The following is a 13392-nucleotide window of genomic DNA, read 5'->3' as shown; positions in this document are numbered from 1 at the left end:
ACAACTGCCCCCAAACCACCACCCCACATCTGGAAGTGCAGCTGACCTTTGTCAGGGAGCATTTCTGCCTTTCCCCAGCTCCTCTTTTCCTAAATGGTCTTCCTAACATTTTGTGGATTTAGCCTCCCTTTTTAAGGCTACCTCACTCCTCTTCCTCTCATATTACCAGTTTTTCTATCTCCCCAGCGCTCGCACATGCACACACACACACAAACACACACCCCAAAGGGTTGCTATTAGCCTCGGCAATGAAGAGGAAGGAATGGGAATAGAGCCTCATGCTGACTGACTGGCATGAGGATGGAAAGCCAATTACTCGCTCCTTCTGACTACAACTTCTGACGTGATGCTCTTCGCAGTAAAAGCTTTAACAGGCTGCACTTTAAATATTTTAGCAATTTGCCCAATCAGATTTTGCTCTCCCTGGCTGAAGCCCTTTAAAGATTCAGCAGCATGTCACTTCAGAGCAGACTGACTACCAAATGCCCACATCTGGAATACATGATTTCAATACTAAACAACACCCCCTCTCCTTGCCTTGACAACTGTATATGCACTAACCATCCAATGATGCTCCCTGCCACCTTCACCTCCCAACTGCTGCATTCCTTAGACGAGTCTCAAGCCCAGATGCATCTTAATAAACTTGTTTCAAATTCTCAGGGCAACATTCACCCTCTATCGCCTTGTTTATTGGTGAAAAAGGAAGATGCTTCCATAAAGGCCTCCCGTCTAGTGGGTTGGCAGAGCCTCACTGACAACCTTAAGAATTGCAATGGAATCAGGCAGGTCTAACAAGCTTACAGCACAATAAATAAGCTCCTGCACCTTGAATCATAATCAATGTCCATGCTTTTATCTCTGATAGTGATTCAGCACCTCAGGTTTGGGAAGTCATTGTTCCTTCCTGCAAAACTGGCCATATAATTAGGACATTGTCCCAGCTATACTTAACCATTCTTGCAATGGAGCTGTCTTTTCTGATTAATATTGCCAACACAAGACAGAAAATATACATAGGGTCAAATTCCATACATTTATTGTAAAGTGATTTTACCTTTTGAAATTCTATATTGCAACATCAGAGGGTGACTTTTATTTCGTTTTTACTATTTCTCCCTCTGAAATGTCTCTGATACTTCCCACTTATATGTCAAGGGTACAGAGTGGGACAGCAATCTCCCTTCCATGACCCAAAAACCTAGGATTAAGCTTTTGAATATCTACCGTGACCCTCCAATATGCTCCCCACTCCCACATAAGGTGAGAAAACTCTCTCACTGCATTTATTTATGCCTGAGAATTTGCTTTTAGACTACACCAAATGACAAATACCATGTGAAGCAAACTTGCAAAGTTATCTTCAATGAACATGCTAGACTATTACAGGAACTGTCACATCTGATCTTAAAAGAAAAAGAACAATCCCACTCTGAGTAGCATCTCAGTGTCTGGATTGTTGAGAAGTCTTGAGGTATGTAAACCACCAGGTCATCTTCCAAATACTGAACTTAGTCAAAGATGTTAAGATCAAAAGGCAGTTGCTGATAAGAACTATTTACAGATCAGGGTGAGAGCAAATTTTGAGGGATGTATTTGTCCTTGAAGAGTCTTTAACAGTTGCATAGATATCTATTAATATCATCTGGAATAGGTAGGTAGACAAAAGTCATCATGGAGAGGAGGTTTGAGAAAATGAACAAAATGAACTCTTTCTAGCCCTTGAAGAACATATTTCAGTTGCAAGAGGATTTTAGTAGACCTGCCCTGAAGATGTAGAGCCAGGTTCAAATTCCCTTGCCCTGTTTACTGGTTGGAGACAAAGTGTTATCTCAGGATGACCTGAGATCTACCCCCAATGCATTTAGGATTTAAAAGATACTCAGAACTATGTTCCCATAATATCAGCAAGCAAGCAAATGAAACAGCAAGCTGGCCAAAAAAAAAAAAACTTTTAGAAAATATGTGCCTTGGGGAAGAGGAGATACATTTTGGTTTGGTATATTTGATTCTTTCTGGGAAGGAGTCAGACATTGGTAACAGTGGCCTGCAACTTTCATCCAGAAAAGCAAATAAGCAAGCCTGATGATCAATCGCCCTTCAATAAAAAGAAAAAAGACAGCTAATGTCAAGCTTCATTAACTGGGGTAGAGGGTTCCAGAAACCAGGCATAATTTCACACTGGAGCTACAAGCCATGATTTGCACTGGAACATCCAGAGGCATCCAGGAAGTCTCAGAGGTAGGCCATGCTACACTCTACTCCCCACACATCTCTCAGCCTGGCTTGGACCATTTAAATATAAACAAACAATCCAGGATTTCCCCCAAAGAGACTGACCTGAGGAACATCAAAAACCTCCCAGAACAGAGACATTACCCTCTCTGACCAGCATGGTGCCTGGAATTCTAACTTCAGTTTATTGAAACAGTAAAGCAACCAATAAGAATCCCCTATTCTGAGCATGGAATGCAGGATACAGTAATGATTAAGATAAAGTCTCTAGTCAAAGAGAAGTCCACAAGATGGCAGGAGAAAAAATACATGTAAACCAATAGTTCAATAGTTATGGTACCTTGTGGCAAGTGTTACAGGAAAGTACAAGGTGATATGAGAATACCAAGAAAAAAGCTGTTCATATCCTGGTAGTTGGGTAGCATTAAGGAAGGCTTCGCAAAGAAAGTAGCATTTGATCTGAACCATGAAAAGTGAAGAGGAATCTCACCATGTTGCAGTGTTGATCCACTAATAGCCAGTAGGACCCACTCAGAGAATTGAGGCCCAAATGAAAAAGGCCAAATAATGGCACCTAAAACCATGGCTGAAGATGTCGGATACCATACTGCCCAACCTAAGGCACAGAAGACTCAGACCAGGCCTTCCATCTGTCTCCAGATGCGCAATGACAGTCAAGTAGAAGATGGATTAAACTGATTGAGTATGACTGATTGATAGCAGACTAAGAATGATGCATGAGATTTACAGAGAACAAAAATCATGTTTCCAAAAAAGGAAGAGTGTTATAAAAACTGAAAGTAATTCGAAAATGAAATGAGTTGTTGCCCAAGACAGTGGGTTTTCTATCATTAAGACATTCCAGAAGAGCGAGGGATACAGCGAGGATATGCATATAAAGGTTGGATGAGCCTAGAAGATCCTGAAGGTTTGAAACACTGTGCTGTCATTGGGGAAAGACACAGCTAGAAGAAATTTGAAAGTACTGGACCATTGCTGGATATCAGAAGGCTGGACAGCCCTGAGTAGGCAAAGAAAGGTTGCTAGAGTGAACATGAGAGCTAAGTAGCATGGGAGAGGGATTAATTTATGGCTCCAGTAAGGACCAGCACTGTTACACACTCACTGAATTTCACAGTCTGGGAGTAAGCTGGGAACACAATTCGTTCCAGCAACAACAGAGTCTGTAACTGTTTCTGGCCAGACAGTATAAATTTCTTTACCATGTCTGTTCCTGCAGTAATTTAAGGTACTTTAGGCTGGCTTATGCTGCAGAGAGATCTCTGGAACAGGTGGAGAGTGGACAGTCAGTTGGCCACAGGGACTAAATCAAAGTTTCTAAAGCTTCTATTACTAGAAGAAAGTCCAAGCATTTGCCATTGAGCACACCAACCAACACTGCTACGATCCAGGGAGACCCAAAAGAATTGGACAGTTTGTTGTATGGAAAGGAGGATCATGAGAAATCTCCCTGAATAAGGCATCCCAAAATCTTCAGTTTGCAAGATGATAGAGACCCACTTCCAAAGCCTCTCCCACAACTCCTCAAAGGCCAGTTAGTTGAAACCAAGGACCGGGATTAGATACTGTCTTTCACATCACAATGACATTACCTAAGTCTTCTACTCACAGAGTAATTTTGATTTCCCTAAAAGGCACCATAATTAATTCAAGGCTCACTTGTCACTTGCGACTTGGCCAATGTACATGCCTTATTTTAGGGTAATAGAAACTCTATGATGTGAGGTATATCTGCTGTTTCATCTTTATGGACTGAACTGTGTTCTCCCCCAAATTTTTATGTGAAGTCTTAACCCCCAATACCTCAGAATGTGACTGTATTTTGAAATATGGTCTTTAAAAAAGTAATTAAGTTAAAATTAGGTCATTGGGGTGAGTTATGATCCAATAGGACTGGTGTCCTTACAAGAAGAGGAAATTTGGGCCAGCTTTTCCATAGGAGGGAAGATTATGTGAAGACAGAGGTCTGCAATCCAAGAAGAGAGGCCTAGAACAGATCCTTCCCTCAGGAGCCTGGGGAGGAACCAACACTCCCAGACTTTTGTCTCAGACTTCTAGCCACCAGAACTGTGAGAAGCTCTGTTGTTTAAGACACTGGGTCTGTGATCCTTGATTACAGCATTCCTAGAAAATTAACACAATAGCCCACCTTGAAGAAAAACAGGCACAATGTGTCAGATATCCCTCAGATGAAGGCCCCTGGCTGCCCTTCTTGACTCTTAAGTTTTTCTTGTCCATTTAAGGGGGGGCAGGGGAAGCATCCTGCCATTATTTCAGGAATACATAGACATACATATGTAATACCCAGTATCTCCTCTAAATGTTTTGGGTCAATATCCCTCCCCTCTCCAACCACCTTCTCTACCCACCACCAATATACAGGCATGTTAGATATGCTCTGCCAGAGTGGTAACTTCTCTCCGTCTTTAACTTAGACATGCATTTGAGGATCAACACCAATGACAGCCCAGCTTAAAGCAAAGAGGAAGCCTGAACACTAGCCAGCTAATTTGAGCAGTCTGACTTATACAGTCCATCCCCAAATGGAGTGTTCAGGGGTTAATACCACTAAGTGCAGGAAACCACCTATGTCCTTAATGACAATATACCATAGTGTTTAAGTGGCCTGGCTCCAGAGTCAAAATATCTGTCTTCAAGGCTTGGCTCATCTATTACTTGCTAAGTTGTACATTGCCTAAGTTTCTTCATCTGTAAAATGGGAATGTTAATCATTAGCATTATTCAATGGATTCCATTTGAGGATTACACGAGTAAAGACATTTCATGCCCTGAATATACCATCTGACCTAGAGCATGTCCTCAAGAAGTGTAAACGAGTCTTATGATTATCATCCTTCACACTTTGCTTAGGACCCACTCATGTATTAGTAGCTCTGATTATAGTGAAAGGAGGTAGGAGAGGGAGAGCGTTTCAATAATGAAGATACAGAGCTACTGCTATTATTTCTACTACTGATACTATTGTTACTACTACTATTGCTGCTACTAGTACTATTACCATTGTTGTTACTATGATGAATAGCTGCCATGAGTCGAACCCTTCCAAATGTTGATGCACTAAAACTTTTACCTACATTTCATGACTTGTTAATCACAAGAAAAGCTGTAGGTAATTTATGTTATTATCGAGCTCTGTGTATAGATGGGTAACAGAATAGATAAGTAACATGTTCAGGTGGCACAGCCAGTGAGAGAAGAGGCAAAGCCTCAACACAAAGGTCTACTTGGCTGAAGGCCAGTGCTGCTGGGTGCCCACCTCAGACCCTCCCACTTTCAGGAGGCAGCCATATCTTGTTCATTCTCCATCAAAACATCCAAAGTGGCAATGCCCTAAGCAGCCAAGAAAGGGAAACCAGCATCGCAGGCACTTATAAATGCACCACTTATATGAATGATTAGTAGAAATTCACCCCATAACCCTTGCATCTCGGCTCACCCTCTAATGTCCACAGCTAGAAATTCAGCATGCCCAAAGTCAAATAAGGAATATTGGCACGGCCAGACACGGTGGCTCATGCCTGTAATCTCAGCGTTTTGGACGGCTGAAGTGGGCAGATCACTGGAGCTCAGGAGTTTGAGACTGGCCTAGGCAACATGGCAAAACTCCATCTCTACAAAAAAAAAAAAAAATTAGCCAGGCATATGGTGCATGCCTATAGTCCCACGCACTCAGGAGGCTGAGGCATGAGAATCACTTGAACCCAGGAGGTTGAGGCTGCCAGTGAGCCAAGATCACACTACTACTGCACTCCAGCCTGGCAACAGAGCCAGACCCTGTCTTAAAAAAAAAGAGTATAGGCATACCTCATTTTATTCCACTTGGCTGTATTGCACTTTGCAGATATTATATATATATATAATTTTTTTTAATTGAAAGTTTATTTTTTCATTGCTAGAGCACAGGCAGAGTAGATTTCACATAATTCTTAAGGCCTCTAGGATTTTCAGAATGGTAAATGAGCTTTGACTTCAACTTAAAGTCACCAGCTGCATTAGTTCCAAACAACAATCAGCCTGTCCTTTGAAGCTTTGAAGTCAGGCATTTACAACTGTTTACAGCATGACATACTGAATATTTTAATCCTGCTGTTGAGACCTACTGCTCAGAGAAAAAGATTTCTTTTGAGATGTTACTGTGCACTGATAATGCACCCAATTATTCAAGAGCTCTGATGGAGATGTATAAGATGAATGCTGTTTCCATACCTGCTGGAACAACTATTCTGCAGCCCATGGATCAAGAAGTAATTTTGACTTTCAAGACTTATTACTTAAGAAATATATTTAATAAGGCTATCACTGCCATACTGATTCCTTTGACGAATCTGGGCAAAATAAATTGAAAATTTTCTGAGAAAGAATCGCCATTCTAGATGCTAATAAGAACATTCGTGATTCATGGGAGGAGGTCAAAATATCAACAGGAGTTTGGAAGAAGTGGATTCCAACCCTCATGGATGCCTTTGAGGGTTTTAAGACTTCAGTGGAGGAAGTAACAGCAGCTGTGGTAGAAATAGTAAGAGAACTAGAATTAGAGGTGGACCCTGAACATGTGACTGAATTGCTGTAATCTCATGATCAAAATTGAATGGATGAGGAGCTGTTTCTTATGGGTTAGAAAAGAAAGTGGTCTCTTGAGATGGAAGCTACTCCTAGTGAAGATTCTGTGATTACTGTTGAAATGACAACACAGGATTTAGAACAGTACATAAACATAGTTGATGAAGCAGCAGCAGAGTATGAAAGGATTGACTCCAATTTTGAAAGAAGTTCTACTCTGGGTAAAATGCTATCCAACAGCATCACATGCTACAGAGAAATCTTTTGTCAAAGGAAGAGTCAGTCGATGCAGCAATCTTCACTGTTGTCTTATTTTAAGAAATTGCGACAGCCACCATAATCTTCAGCTACCACCCCCTGATCAGACAGCAGCCATCAACACTGAGGCAAGACCCTCCAGCAACAAGAAGATTAAAACTCACTGATGACTCAGATGATTACTAGCATTTTTAGGAGTATTTTAATGAAGGTATGTACACACTTAATAGACTACAGAAGAGTGTAAACCTAACTTTTATATGTATTAGAAAACAAACAAAAAAAATGTGTGTTGCTTGCTTTATTGCGATATTCACTTTGTTGTGGAGGCCTGGAACTGAGCCTGCAATATCTCCGAGGTGTGCCTGCAAAAGATCTTTGTTTTGAGGATTTGCAGAGCAAGAAATGCCACTTGGTATCAATTAATCTCAGGAAGTGAACTAAATGCCTTGCTACAACAGAAACACAAAAAACTCGCCTTGAAGACAACAGCCTAAAGCAAAACCACAAATCCCTTTTCTAGCAAACCCACTGTGAGAAAGCTGATACCATATTTTAAAGTGCACAATTTCCCTTACAGGCAAAGACAGCCAATCCCTGTTCCTTCTGTGGCACTGGGTTCAACGTTGGACTTCAGAAATTTACATTAAAGTACAAATAACCAGCCAAACACACAAAAATGTTACGAAAAAGGAAAGTTACAAAATGGCTGGAAAATTGCATTCTTTTCTCGCTTGATTTTCAAGACCTCATGTCTTACCACACGATAAGGACTTCTCTGTCATTATGAGCATCCCATCCAAATTAAGGGCACCCTACAGTGGTCTCCCCGGGAGATGAGAGACTTGATTAAAAGGAGGTGAATTTCTCATCCCTCTGTGGGCCTTTTATCCAAGCTGCAAATACTGACTTTATTGAGCATCTATTATGTAAGGCACCATGACGGGGCTAACAGGACTTTTCTCAGGCTTCACTGTTTGGCTCAAGTGTTCCTCATAAAGCCATCATCCTGAACAGCCAGAGAGACTGAAGTTATTTTCCCTTCCTAGGAACTTCTAGAGATGCTCCTTCAGTGATAATAATTTCCATGTCTGTTTTATCCATTAGATGGTGAACTATTTAGGGGCAGGGATCTATTTTGCTCTTCCACGTATTTCCAGAATCCAGCAGAGGATGCAACCAAACTAACAAGAGGAACTGATGAATCACCTCTAGTTCCCGAACACTCTTTAAGCAGTCAACAGAGACTCAGCAAACCTTTTGTGGAGATCAAAAGTGTGTGCAGTGAGAACCCATTTACCTCTGATATCTTGCCACAATTTGTTTTTGAACAATCAGGGTTCTTGGAACATTTTTCATTCACAGGGACTGTGTATGAATTAGGACACAGAGCATTTGCTATAAAAAGCGCATTGTGATGTGAAGGACAACCTAAATTATGTCTCTAACCAGTCAAGGCTGCCTGAAGTTCACCAGAAGCCAGCTGCTGTAATTAATCAGCAGGGAGGACCCATGTGATGGCAACAGTGGTCGAGACAGATGTTCTTAATTAAGCAACTATTTGGTTCTCCAGTGCAAAATCTGAACATTTCTGAGAGATAACCCTCTATCACTTCAAGCTCCTCTCACTGTTCTGATTCTTAAAAAGAGTGGTTCTCAAACTGTGGCCCAGACCAGCCGCATCAGCATCACCTGGAAGTTTGACAGAAATGCAAATTTCCAATCCCCAGGCCAGATCTGCTGAATTAGACTGTGTAGGGCTGTGGCCCAGCAAGCTATATTTTAACAAAGCCCTCCAGGTGATTCTGACACCTGCTAAAGTATGAGAACCACCGCTATAAAGTTTTGCCCAGATGGAGAATCTATATGGCTTGAGTAAATCCTACCCAAGTTAGCAATTGTCAACATCACACAGATTATGAAGCTGTAGTAATATTCAGCAAAGCCAGGACTACAGGGAGGCAAGGGAGGTGCCTAGAGTGCAAAATTGAAGGAGGCGCCTACTCTGATTCTCTGACTCTGTGGAACTCGAGGCATTGTGTCCACACTTGATTCTTGATGGGGATTTACTGACTAGATGCTGCACAAATGACTCTCTCTTGCTGACTTCTCTTCCCATGAGCTAATCAGCAAATAAATTTAAACAAGCAAATTAAATACTAATCCTTGCAAATTGCAATACTTACAATTCAGTGTTCTACCCTTTTTTAACAACATGGTATCTAGTCCCTAAGACCTTGAGCACAATGTTCAAGAGTATCAGGCCACAGGTGTATCTCAGCCTGTATCAGACACAGGAGGCTGGATTAGGTCTTAGGTGGTCTCCTCAAAAGGGCTCATAGTTGGGTGTTCAGCACCATAAATGGTTCCAACTGGATCTGCCTCATTCTTGGGTGCCTTGGCTCCTGGGTGATTACTATTTCCTGATACTTCCTGAGGATTTGCAGAGCAAATCCTGGCTCCTGCCTTAACTCATCCTTCAACAGGGCTTCCACTCTCCTGATAACGATCGTCACCCCTGAGACACCACTGCCCACCACCCTCCCCCCATCTCCCGCTTGATGGCCATCCCTGGAGCCACACTGACAAAACTCTGAGGCCAGGCTCTAGCCACCCTGGCAGAACTAGGGTCCTTTTCAATTTCTCTGCATCTATCTACTTGCATTATTTTCCCTGCTGCCACCTAAGATGTCATCTCGTGTTAGGCAGTCAGTATTCTCCGAAAAAGGAAATTGTTGCCTTTATGTTTGAGAGACAGCCTGGGAGAACCAATATGTTCATCACTCCTACAGGAGGTTGTACAAGATGCTCTTGAAACAAGAGGTCAAGGTCACGACCATCTGCTGAGCATGAACTTGTCGAGGGACCTGTGTGGTCCACCCAAGCCTTGGTACCATGACACCAAATATTTCTTTCTTCTCCAGTCCTGGGGGAGGCCTGTCATATGCTATCAGTTTGTGCATTAAGAGGCGAATTTACTCAGCTAAGCTGTCCCTGCCTTCCTTCTTTCTTTTGCCCAGTGGAAGGAATTGTGAGGTTGACTTGGCTCAGGCCATTTTGCCATTTTCTATTACTAAAATCTTTCATGTTAGCAGGCTCTGATGTGGGAAGTCCTAACAAAATGAGCCCATGAAAGGTTTGACTCAAAAGAGAGGCAATGAGACTTAACAAGTAGATGAGTTTATTTCACTTAATGACCAGGAGATGCCCAAGAGAATAATCTGTTTTCCTCAAATCATATTTTGCCTCCCATTCAGGAAACTAATGTCTAATATTTTATGGGTCTCCTGACAAGAAACTCTCCTCAAAATGTTCAATTTTTCTGTTCTGGGTGTTGTCAATTATCCTTGCAAGCCCAGCTGGGTGCTATCTGTGTAAATTATCCACCCGATACATCCTACATAAATCCTCATGGTCTGTGCTACTCTATCTTACTCCAGGTCTCAGGACTGATGTCAGGAATTATGTGTGTCCTTGGGAAAACTATGTATCCCAGTCCTGGTCTACTATTCTACAGCAAACCCTGAATGGCTTAGCACCCAAATGGCCTTGGCAGAGGCTGGGGTTGGGTGGGTCTTCTATTTCACACCTCTGTGCTTATGTAGTGTGTGTCTCAGAAATATCCTGATGGAGGACTCCAAACTCTTCCCTCTGCTGCCACCAGTGATTCTCCCAAAACACAAGTTAGGTTACCGCCTCCTCAAAAACCTTCAGGGGTTCCCCAATGCCTATGACAAGCAAAGCCTTCATCACTGGGTGCCAGAATACTTACATTCTCCACTCCATCTAGGCCACTCCAAAGACCCCTGGCTATAGCCACACCCAGCCATTTACTGTGGTCTCAGCATGTCCCTGTTTCCTCCATCATCCTAATTAGGGAAAACTTGCCTAGATTTACCAGACTTTACATCTCTGTGTGTCAACATCCTCACCTGTAAAACGGGGGCAAGAGTTATACCTACTTATAGAGTTGTAGTTAGGACTCAGTGAGTCACAGGCATCCAGTCTCAGAATGATGCCTGGCATCTGGTAAACCTAGACAGGCAATATTATTAGTTGAGCATTCTCCTTATGGTATGGAACTAGGTTTAATAAGACCTCCTCCTAAACCAGGCTTAGCCTCCCAAACCAGAGGTAATGACAGCTCTTTCTGTTCTCACAGCCCATGCTAGTGGAACCCCAACTTGTTCTTACCCAATTCTGTGCTTTTATGTGCTTGTCTTCTCCTCTGTTAAACTATAAGCGTTTTGAAGACAGGGATCTAGTCTAATCCATTAGACTGTGTGGAAGTTCTTTAAGGGATCTAAAGTGCTAAACCATGACAACTTGCACATAGTAGGCTCTCGCTGAATATTTGCTGGATGGGAATTAATCTGAGAAAAAGATTAAAAGCAGGCAGCTGAAGTGCACAGACTTTTTGGATTCCATGTGAGGATTCCGTGTGAGAACCCAGGTGTTTACTCCATACCAACTACCCACTGGAGAAATCTCATCACCCAAAAAGCATGTTTAAATGTAACTATGTGGAGGTGGCTCTGGAATAAACTGAATGTGATTGTAACCAGGGATCCTGAATGGAGATTTCAGGAATCCACGAATTTACTTCAACTGTGGTCAAAAGGGGATCCAGTGTACTTTTTATTTTTTCCTAGAGAGACTTCCTAGAGAGTTTTCATTGAAGGTTCATAGGGTTGGTAAGGCCCCCAAATTAAGACCTCTTGACTTAGCTATTCAGAGACAAAGTTTGTGCCCCCCTAGAGCTTTACAAATGAGGAAAGATGTAGCTATCCTTACAAGGCACCACCACACTAAGTAGGGAGAATTGGGCAATGGGTGCTTGATGATTTTAGGGAAGGCTCCTTCAGTAATTCCATGTTAATAGAGACCAGCAAGGAAGGGAAATAATAGGCAGAGGGAGCCGGGGACTTGGAAGCCTCCACGGCTCACTCCTCCTCGGCGGGTGTGGAGCCAAAATTTATCCATCATTACACGTGTGTCCTCGACCTGGGGCCCAGACACTTGCCATTCAGCTCTGTCTGGACATGAGGGTTGTTTTCTGTCGAGGTGACTCAAAAACCTACTACCTCAGGATTCAGACATACAAAACAAGGCTGTTCACCTAATAATCATGCAGAGTTAAGTGACACTTAAACACTAGGGTAAACCTGATACCAGAACAAAGGGGAGGAAAAGACCATTAGTGCAGAGTCCCCGTTGCATCTCCTGCTGGCAGATGATTTGGAAGGAGCCTTCACGCAGGAGCCTGTTTTATTTGCAGAAGCCACAGTGGTAAATTAAAGCCCATCCTAGCCCATTCCGGGCTCTCTAGTTCCTCTTGGAGCTATTCCTATCGCTGCCCATAGGCCACTAAAACCTGCCCACATTCAGAATGATTGATTCTGCTCAAACTGCAAGCCACAAACTCATGTCGAAAAATCCACTTCAAATAAGTCATTAGCTTCCTTTATGGATTTTTCAGGTCATGAGGAATAGGACCTGAAAGTTCCATTTACTGGAGAGTAGAAAGCAGGTGTCGGAAGAGGCGGGGGCAACTGGAAAAGCCACAGGGAGCTGGGGGAGCCCTTGTTTCCTACCAATCAACAAAGGGGATTTAGCAAAAATTTACCCATGACTTCATTGCCAGTGCCAGATATTCAAATGCAAACCAAAGGGCCCTGGGGTCTTTCTGTATACTGGAAGTCAAGGGAAATGGAGAGAGGGCTCAGCAGGGGCCCATCTTTGCTCCCAGGTCAGATAGAGGATATGGAGCACCTGCGACATAGAAAGACATGGTAAGGGAGGAGTGTCTAAGACTTTCTCACTTGTCATGGGATGGCCCATTCCAGCTGGGCTACGAGGGAGACCATGGTGGGCTGGTGGGATAAGGCATCCCAGCTACAGGAACTGAGGCCTTAGCAGCAGCCCAAAGGCAACCAACACGAGAAGCCCGAGTTCTGTAGCTTGGCAAGTTTCCGCTCACCACCTGACCCACGTTTAGCAATTCTGATGTACCATGAAGCAGACAGCTCCAGCCCAGGATGACTGCCTCCCTCAGCCCCTCTCCGGCAAGGAATGAAAGCAAGATCCACTTTGAAAATTCTCCCCCATCATGCAAACTGACATAGGCATGCTTTTCAAAAACCCACAGCCAATCTGTTGATCATTACTTATTTACAAAGGCCTTCGGGCAGAAAGTCCTGTAAAAACCATACTTGATACGATATACACTAGCTTTTTCTGCTTGTGGAAAAAAAGTCCCCCCAAGGCTACCTCAAACCATCACTTTCTATTGCACAT

General features: G+C 42.9%; 1 protein-coding gene and 1 long non-coding RNA gene across 4 annotated transcripts in view; one reads left to right on the top strand and one right to left on the bottom strand.

The window, feature by feature from the left end:
• Window positions 1-13392, bottom strand: part of KCNMA1 (potassium calcium-activated channel subfamily M alpha 1) — a 304426-nt gene that overhangs the window by 75067 nt on the left and 215967 nt on the right. The window lies entirely within an intron of this gene.
• Window positions 1-13392, top strand: part of LOC104662241 — an 88717-nt gene that overhangs the window by 64785 nt on the left and 10540 nt on the right. The gene's annotated exons all lie outside the window — the stretch shown is intronic.

The sequence above is a fragment of the Rhinopithecus roxellana genome, chromosome 11 (assembly GCF_007565055.1).
Source record: "Rhinopithecus roxellana isolate Shanxi Qingling chromosome 11, ASM756505v1, whole genome shotgun sequence".
Classification (NCBI taxonomy): domain Eukaryota; kingdom Metazoa; phylum Chordata; class Mammalia; order Primates; family Cercopithecidae; genus Rhinopithecus; species Rhinopithecus roxellana.
The sequence above is the reverse complement of the archived record's forward strand: the minus strand, read 5'-3'. Positions and strand labels throughout refer to the sequence as shown.